The sequence below is a fragment of the Copadichromis virginalis genome, linkage group LG1, assembly GCF_057382275.1.
Source record: "Copadichromis virginalis isolate Kocher_CV1m ecotype Utaka linkage group LG1, C_Virginalis_male_GT1.1, whole genome shotgun sequence".
NCBI classification, from domain to species: domain Eukaryota; kingdom Metazoa; phylum Chordata; class Actinopteri; order Cichliformes; family Cichlidae; genus Copadichromis; species Copadichromis virginalis.
In genome coordinates, this window is record NC_140618.1 from 26,615,956 (window position 1) to 26,625,798 (window position 9,843).

Genomic DNA, 9,843 nt, shown 5'->3' on the forward strand with positions numbered 1-9,843 from the left:
GATTTTTTTGGTGTGTGTATGTGTGTGTGTGTGTGTAACAAACAAATATATCCATTTATAGATGCCAGGAATCTACCACACCCACCTGTGCTGTAGCTCTTTTATAACCTCTTCTATATTGTTTCTTTAAATAAAATGCAGGTAAAGCCAAAATGAAGACTCTCCAAACATTCTTTTTGACATTAAAGTCACAACATGCAGCTAAATTAACATTAAATCTTATTAACGAATCAATAACCTGTCTGTCAAACATCAGTGGCAAAATAGGATGAAGCATTTTATAAATTCAAGCTCAAGACAAAGAGCAAGTTAGGGAAACTTGGTTTATTCTTAAATTGCAAGAGTTGTATGTTATTTAAAGGTGACAGTTCTGGTGAAAGAGAAGTGCTGCAAATAGATGTGTTTGCATCTTATTTCGCTGTTAAATATAGATCTGTTTTATTTGTCTCACGCCTTTCCACTTGTAAGTTCATGAAGCGAGGTATAATTATTTTAGGTGATCAAGGAGTGGTAGTATAAACCACTGCTTTGAAACTAAAGGGCAGGAATGATAAAGGCAAAAACACCCACAGAATAAAGACAAAAGTATATTCCTTTATTGAAAATTTTCTCTGTAAATCAGTGTTTTCACTCCTGATTTTGTTCATATTACATTCTTCTATGTGGGGGGTCGATCTGTCACAAGGTGTAAAACCATTCACACTCACGATGAGTAACCCCATGCATGTTTTTGACCAGAGAGACCCCAAACTGGATCCAAACCCAGGACTTTCTTACTATGAGGCAACAGTGCTAAGCACCATACCATTGGGCTGCCCCCACTAGTTTGTTATTCTTTCCTCGTCTTTCTTCTTCTCTGCTATGTAGTATATCTGTTGCTTTACCACCTCCACAGCTCACAGTAGGAAACCAGCATCACATTAATCAGAGGAATACTATGTGCAACTATATAATTCCATCAATTTATCAGTTGGTTTCCTTTTCCAGGGTAGCCCATGTGAATAAAGGTCTTCTAATAAAAGCTTAATTAAAGACATCTAATCTGTTTTTGTTTATTATATGTACCTCTGAGCTTTTAACTGTACACTTTTAATTCAGTTACTTCTTTTTTAGATTGATAAGCAAAATGAATGAGCTCTAGTTGGTATGCAAGCAGCAATGCATTTGATGAAACCTATTATATAACAACACGTAATTGTTCCACACAGTTCTGTGCACACCAGTTTTGAGACCACCGCCAATATCCCTGTGATTGTATTGCTTTATGTTCACAGCACCAAAGTCCACACACTTGTTCACTGTAATGGAAGTCAATTTGTTTGAAAAATATGAGGCCGTGGTGCAGAGAAAACTGCAGCAATTGTCAGTGCATGTTTTCATCGGTGCAAGCACATGTAAACAGATTTTTCTTGACTGAACAACTCAATTACAGTACTGCTTGAAGTTTTTTTCTTACTATTGTGGAGACAGTATTTCAATAAGAGAAAATATGCTTACATGTGAAAAGATATGCAGCCTCCTTTTTTTTTTTCTTTTTTTTTTTAAGAATTTCATTGACTACTCTTAGGCTTCTTTGTAGAAGTTCAATAACTATTTTGTATTGGCTTTTGTCCTGAAGTTTTTTTATGTATTCCTTTTCAGAAGGTCAGCCTTATTTGGTGTTGCCTTTTTTAATAGACTTGGGCAAACAGAGAAAGGACAAGTTTACCATGACGGGCATTTATTTGGAGATTAAGGTGGAGCAGCATTTCTGAAGAACTCATAGTGAGCATAGCTGTATGCCTTTTTGAATTTGCTCAACTAACTAGTATGTCCATTTAAAATGCTTGGAGGGCTACAATCAAATAACAACAGTTTAAAAACCATGCCAGTGGGCAGTAGCATAAATAATCTTTTAGGCACTAACAGGTTGCATGAGAATTTGAGTCTCTAGAAAAGTGCTATATAAATGCAATCCATTATTATTATTATTATTATTATTATTATTATTATTAAATCAAGATGAAACACAAAAGGAAGTTCACAGCTTTTCCCATCAAAGACTCGGTGCTGTTTCCTGCAGTATATTGCAAGTAAACCTGACAAGTTTGGGATCAAGTTTTGGGTGGCTTGCGACCTAAAATCCAAGTACATTTGCAATGTCTTCCCATATCTTGGCAAGGACCCCAATCGTCCCACTGGGGAGAGACTTTCTGAAAATGTAGTAATGAGGCTGATGGAACCATTCCTAGACAAGGGCAGAAATGTTACCACGGACAATTTTTTCACATCGCTTTCACTTGCGCAAAAACTTCTTAGACGGAAAACCACCATCCTCGGCACAGTCAACAAGATTCGCAGGGAAATTCCTCAATCCACTCAAACCCCCACTCCCCTCCCTCCAGAATTCCCAGGTAACAACCTAATATACATATGAATGACTAGCCAATTTAGCTTCCACTTGGCTGAAGCTAAAGCTTAGCTAAAAGCCTACCAGCCATTTGGCTGCTCTCCGGGTTTTAAAGGTAGAAAGGTAGAAGCCTGGGGGTGCTACTGTTAAAAAAAAGAAAAACATCTATCCAAAAAGTGTTGGATAGATGAAATCAAGATTAACTTGTACGAGAATGATGCGAAGGAAAACTTTTGGAGAAAAAGACAAATAGCACATATCATACATGGTAGAGGCAACGTAATGGTATGGGCATGCACTGCTGAACCAGACCACTAGTGTTTATCATTGGACGGCACTTTTCAGTGCAAGTAGATAATGAGCCAAAGCATAGTACAAAAAAATCCTAAGAGTTTTATAAGGTAAAGAAATGGGATATTCTCCAGGCTTCAGGCAACATTAAAGACCTAGCAGAACATCTTAAGGGAGGAAACACAGCATTTGATGATGTGGGTTGGATCTAGACTCAAGGCAACCTTTGGACTGAGACGCTACAACTCGATCTGATATTCATTTTCTGATGTAAATATAGATGCACAGATTCACTGTACAGAGGCAAAATTACAAAGAAAAAAATGCATTGTCCCCAAAACATATTTTTCCAGCTATTCATATTTTCGTGTATTGCTTCCTTTTACAAAGCAAAGTCTATTTGCCTATCAGTCACTGGACGAATATAATTAATTTTAGCCGGCTAAGTAAATTGAAATTTATTTTATTTCAATTTATTTCAATTAATCATCCTGGATACCCCTGTTTAACATATTACTGCCACAGAACTATGTGTCACATATTGTTTGAGGATAAATGGATTTAATTACAATAACTGTACTAGTACAATTCTTACTCAGTTACCTAGCCACATTAAAATTAGATGAGACCAACATCTCACTCCCTGCTTTCATTTTGACGTTTTACCCTGGTGTTGAGTGCAAAGAATAAGCTTTAAAAATGTTAAAAAGAAACTCAAAATATCTTAGAATTGGGTGTGATGTCCTAATGCTTTCATACTGGGGCAAATCCTGATAGTACATGCCCTGAGTGACCTGGTTTGCCTAAGTCTTTAGGTGCCCTTATAACTCTATAGTTTCCCCCAGCTCTGTGCTAAGGGTTTTACTCACTGCATTTCATCACACATTCACATTCTTCTCTTTATATATTCTTTTGATCACTAATCATTTATTTTATGTATTTATTTTTTTCTCCACTGTGAAAGATGTGTATGTTTTAGTACACCATGGCATGTTAGGCATGCTTCCCCTCTTAAGGAATGCTGTAGTTTAGAGTAGTCCTTTGAAATGACTTCTACACAGCAATCTTTTGACAGAACTTTTGATCTCTGGAGTCTTACATGTATTTAGCAAATTCTGCATCTGATGAATTTGCTTTCTCTCACTCCTACTCTTCCACATTGACAGTTAAGGTAGTTTCAGCATTTGAATAGGATGCTAAATTAGGTGTTCTGGGCCTGTCGAACAGGGAGGAGACCCTGGGTTAGACCTAGGACACACTGGAGAGATTATGTCTCTCAACTGGCTCAGGAACACTTTGGTGTACCGCCAGAAAAAAAACTGGAGGACGGGGCTGCACAGAGTAAGGTCTGGGCATCTCTTCTTAGTCTGCTGCACTCACAACCTGGCTAACTGGCAGCAAATGGATTTATGGATGGATGAACAAAACACCAAATGAGGAAACATCTTTTTTTAAAAAGTAGTAATCCACCAGCAACATTCCAGTGGGAAAAAACCCCAAAACACACACAAAACCCCCTAAAACACTTTGTTGATTTTTCCCATTTACTGCCCTGTAATTTCATTTGTAATTTCTTAGATTGCTTCACTAATCATTCAGTAGTTTATAATGTGTGGAAGATGAAAACACACAAATCACTCCCAAAATCAATTAAACATAGTCAATACTTATTTATACCCATTATACTTTATTTATGAGAAAATTAATCCAAACCCTTGCAAGCACAATTGCACAATAAAGTGGTCCAGACACAACAAAGCAGGGAATGGAAGATGATGATTTTAATATCTTTCTGTAACTTACTTGTGGCTTCCAGAGAAACATTCCTCACTATGGAGGTTAAGACTGATACAGATACAGAAGAGCTCTATATGCATTTCAGTGTGAGCATATACCAAATATGACTTGATTATCAACCTGTTTTTCTGTTTGGAAATAGTGTATCACTAATATTCTACACAATACATAGATCCAACTTCTTCTATTTTCTTTTTGCATTCAGAGTATCTGCTGCACTAAAGAGCTCAATTTACATTCACACAGGTTATTTGCTCTTCATATTTATTTGCTATTCACTTTATGATTTGTTGTACAAATTAAATTGACTTTTCTTCCAGTCTAAAAGGTAACAGTATTTGCTCAGCTGTGCGTTGGAACTGAGATCCAGGCTCATGCACCAGATTGTGTGCCAGGATCTTTCTATCAGCCATGCCTCCAGTGGTGTATTTAAAAGCGCAGGCATGGAGCATCATCATCTGCTGGGAAAATCCAGATCAAATAAAAGATTCAGATTTGCCAAAGTCATTAATTTCACATGCTGGCAGTGGAATTCCTCGTGGCTACTGAATGCGAAATGTTTTCAATCAAAGATTTAAATTCTTATTCAGTCATCACAACTGCCATATGGGAACCAGACTTCAGTATTCACAACCAGAACAGAAAGATGATGATGAATGTCCAAGCCTACAGTCATGCAGTCTGGTGGGGGTTGAATTCTGGTCTTTACAAAGAATGAACAAGAAAGAAATACCCTTTATTGATCTAAACATTTTCAGGGATTTTTTGTGTGTCTTCTGATGAAACAAATATGAAATGAATCTGAACTGTTGTTGTTTTCTTTAGTCCTTTTTGCTTTACCTCAACTGGCACAGGCTAATCTTGTGATGGGTGCCATAAAAGACAGACTGACAGCAGCTCAAGTATTCAAACAAGATGTTCAAACTACAGACTAACGGGGTAACTCCTGTATTCCCAAACAAATACTTATATTCTTTTGAACCTTGCTGACATTTTTATAGCAGCAGTTTAGTGCTGAAAAGGTCAAAAAAAGAACAAAAATGAAAATTATAAGCCCATTAGTTACTGAGTAAATGCTAGCACTCTGAATGTGGTGAAAATTCCTGTGTTTAAAAAAAAAAAAAAAGACATGTAAAAATTCCCTGCTAGAGTTAAATCACAGTTCGCTAATAGGCCGGCCTGTCTTTGCAACCTTGAAGGTAAAAATGAACTTTCTGTTTTTGTCATTTTTGAATTTGAAAGTTTAATCTTTACTTTTAACGCTGTATATGTGAATTTGCAGTGCTGTTGGGCGACATTTGCAACATCTGTTATAGTATTGCTTTTCTCTGTGACTCAGAGTACTTGTCTATGTCTGTCTTTTCTTAGATATACTTCCATTTTCTTCTGTTCATACAATATTGAGCCAGTGAAGCCTATCCCAACTGCCACGGGGCAAGAGGTGGTCACCAGTCTGTCACAGGGTATAGCTCCACTCCAAAACAGAAAGATTAGGGTCAATACATTTACACCTACAGCCAATTTAGAAAATTAATTTAACTCAACCTCATGTCTCTGCATGTCTCTGAGAGGGTGGCTGGAGTCCCTGGAGAGAATCCACACTGACAAAGGGAGAACATGCAACCTCTATGCAGAAAAGTGCCAGGCTGGAGTCAAACCCAGGATCTACTTCCTGTGAGGAGACAGCACTAACCACTGCTGCACTGTACTGCCAATGCTCACACTGCATAGGTGGCACTCTCAAATTTATTTGCCCTATAATTCATTTCACACCTTTAACATGTAAATAGTATCATTTCACTTTTGCAACCTGTACTTTACCATTTTACAGGAAACCAAATGGGACTCATTACAGTGAGTTTAAAAACTTATGTGGGTTTTGATTTGTCTAAACTTCTTTGAACCGGCAGTCGATGTCAAAAGGCCAGAGCCTTGTGACTGAAAGGCTGGTTCAATCTATGCCCTGGCAGGATAAAATGTGGGTGTGAAAGTGATTCTCTGTTTCTTCAACACTGCTTTGATACCTTTTGGCATGCGCTTTTTATTAGTTAGACATATTAAAATACAAGTAAAAATATGTTGCATAGTTAGAATAGGTTTAACTGTTAAAAACTGGTCTGGGTTGATTGCTACATCGTTTTTTGTGATTGCCATATAGTGAAGCTTCCTGCTTTCTTTATGAAAAATATAAGCTTCTGACACAAAACGAACATCCTGCTGCAATGTATTATATACAAATGTGTGTTCAGAAACAGATAGAAAAAAATGTAACATTCCAAAATGTAACATTTGTTTGTACATTAACAGAAACCCACATATTGTTGGTGTATTCAGCATTTATGTCAGAAGATATATTTGTTGTATACTAAAGATGTTTTTTTTCTTTCATTTTTCTTCTTTTTAAATGAATTCAGGTATTTCTTTGTGCTGACTACCCCTCTTTTCTTTAATCACAGTTTAGGTTGTAAAAGAAAAGCAGAACATAAACAAATAATTACCATTCCTGAGAGAGAGGAAGATGTGATACAGCAAAACTCAAGCAAAACACTTATGAAGCTTAATTCCAGTGATTAAAAAAGGATAAGCGCTTAGAACAGACACGTTGTGCATTACATAAAGTTGTGTGACTTTACTTTCCTCTACTTTTAGTCTAATTTATGTTCCATTCCATTCTAAGAATTGAAGGATTAATTAGCAACAAAAATGTTGATAGCTGTCCATGTTTTCTTTTCTGTCAAAGAACACCATCTGCACTGCCTTACTGATTAATGAGCAGGTGGGGTAGGCAGCGTTTTTCATCATGGTGTGCATTGAGGCAAACAAAAAGTGGATTTGCTAGTCAGGGAATATAAAAAAACATTGATTCTTTTTAAACACAATTAATACAAACATTGTTTTAATTTTCTAAACATATTTTGTACATTTATGTAAATGTAAAGCAGGGTACCTGATCACGGGCAGGGCGTAGGTGTTGATGGCCCGGATCTTGTTCTTACCGTTCAGCTGACCGGTAATCAATCAATCAATCAATCAATCAATAAAAACCTCCCAATGATAACACAGATTGACAGGCATAAAGCAATATTTTTGCACAAACAAGGAGCTTCTTAAAGTGCCATTAGAGAGAAGATTAGTGTATCACAGCATGGTGTTCACTGTGTCCATAAAAACGGGAGACCGGACAAGCAGAGGAAAAACAGGATGTTGAAGGCAACACTGTATTAAGAGCAGCTCTGTACCCACACTTTAAGCACTAATACATGAGTAACCATGTATACATAGTTTCAAAAGGCCTGGTGGATACAAATCTGTGCCTGAACATCACATAAATGCCAGCAGGATACAGTGAGTGTAATCAGTCCCCATAGTCTATATAGAATAATACACCTCTGCAACAGGCAATACAGATAACACACCAACTGTTGAACTGCAAGTAGGATTTAAAAGGAAATGGAGCAGATGTGTCCTTTGTCAATTTCAGGTCAATTGTATTTATTTATTTTATTCAATATAAGTAATGTTAGATTATAATATTATTTTATGCCATGTTATACCCCTAACTAAAGATTGTGAATTATTATGTAGTTTTAGTTTGCATTATTCTCCTGAATTAGAAGAAGCTGATAACTATTGCATTAGTTAAACTGATTTGCATTACATTAGACTGCTGATTTATTGTGGATGAATGATATTGTTTTATGATGCATTATACTGCTGAGTTATAAGAAAATACTGTTTGCAGAAAGTCATCGCCTTATTTGTCTGATTAGAAGAGAACAGAATATACTGGAGTTTTCTGCCCCAACTCAGCAGGAGCAGATAAACAGGGAGCCAAGGTCGTAGCTTAGGCGCTGTGTGAGAGAAAGCATGTGAATGTTTAGGCTTTTTATGATAAGGTGGAGGCACCAGAGGCTATAAGAGTTTGAGCAATGCTCCACCATTTTGAGATCTGAGGCTGTCTGCATACAGTGTCCATCTCCCACGCGTGTGACTATTAAAATCATCGTTTGACTTAACCCGGCCGGACCAGTGTTGTTATTGTGGTTTTTCTCTTGTCTCCATCCCCAATATTTTGAACCATAACAGTAATTATTTATATCTTTTTGATAGTGGTCTATAGCAGCTTTGGAATAACTGCATGTAAAAATTCAAATACCTCCAGAAAAAACTGCTAGCTTTTTAAAATACTGTATTTGTTTAAGCAAACACTTGGTCCTCTCTTTACAATATATAAAAACAAAAAAATTCATCATTCAAAGAAACAAACCCTAAAATTAGAATCATAATTTCCATTTAGAAGCAGTGTTCTACTGTTGTCTTTGTTAATAAGGTGGATCTTATCATCATCAACTCTTTAAGGTCTTCAGAAAACAGCTTGCTGATACAAGTGCATCAAGTGAGGGATTTAAAAAGACCTTCAATCCAAATGCCCAATTTATCAGTTTGTCCAGGATGGTCTACCCCAACTTCTTCAAGCCAAGACCAGTTTGATACAAGAAGAAGTACAAAATGTCATCACAAGAGCTCCAGGTAACTTGCAACTGTTGGTTTCAAAGTGCATGTTGCTAGAATCAGAAAAAAACTTGTACAAAAAAAGGACACTAAAGCAAAACTACAGTTTAACAGAGAAAAAAAAGCCAAAGACCTACAGTAATACTCACATGCAGGTTATCTTTGTGCATAAAAACCACAACTTATTTTTTCCTGTGTTATATTGCTTCATGATAACTACGTTTGCCTGTCACTTGTAGACCAACCAAAGCTGATAGCCGACATTACTTTTTAATGTCTTTGAAGGTTCTCAGTCATCCAGGTCATCGTAATCTAAGGAGCTTGGAAAGAACAGCGTCTGGACTTCTTTAAGTTCCTTGAAGACGTTTCACCTCTCATCCGAGAAGCTTCTTCAGTTCTAGGGTCAAATGGTGGAGAGTCCCAGATTTAAGCCCTGTGGGAGTTTCCCCCCGAGAGGGACAATGGACCCCCTAATGATCCTCTACCGGATCACATGAGTCAAGGTGTGAAAAGAAACAAACCCTAAAATTAGAATCATAATTTCCATTTAGAAGCAGGTACTTTTTAATAAATTTCAGTTGGTTTTCTTTTCTGTTTTTAATTTCTGAGCTAAGACCACCAAAAAAAACGTGTGTCCATTTTACCAGTCCTCAGGTTTAGATACAGTAAGTGCTTCAGTGCTTATCTTAAGCGTAGTGTAATAACTTGTGTCTAAATTCATTGATTGATTGATGGGAATGGAAATCTGGCTTGTGCATGACTGTGGAATATCACTACGAATGAGATTAATGTAAAACTATTTGACACTTTATAAATTGTAAAATAATCCATATGCACATTTCTCCCTTCACATC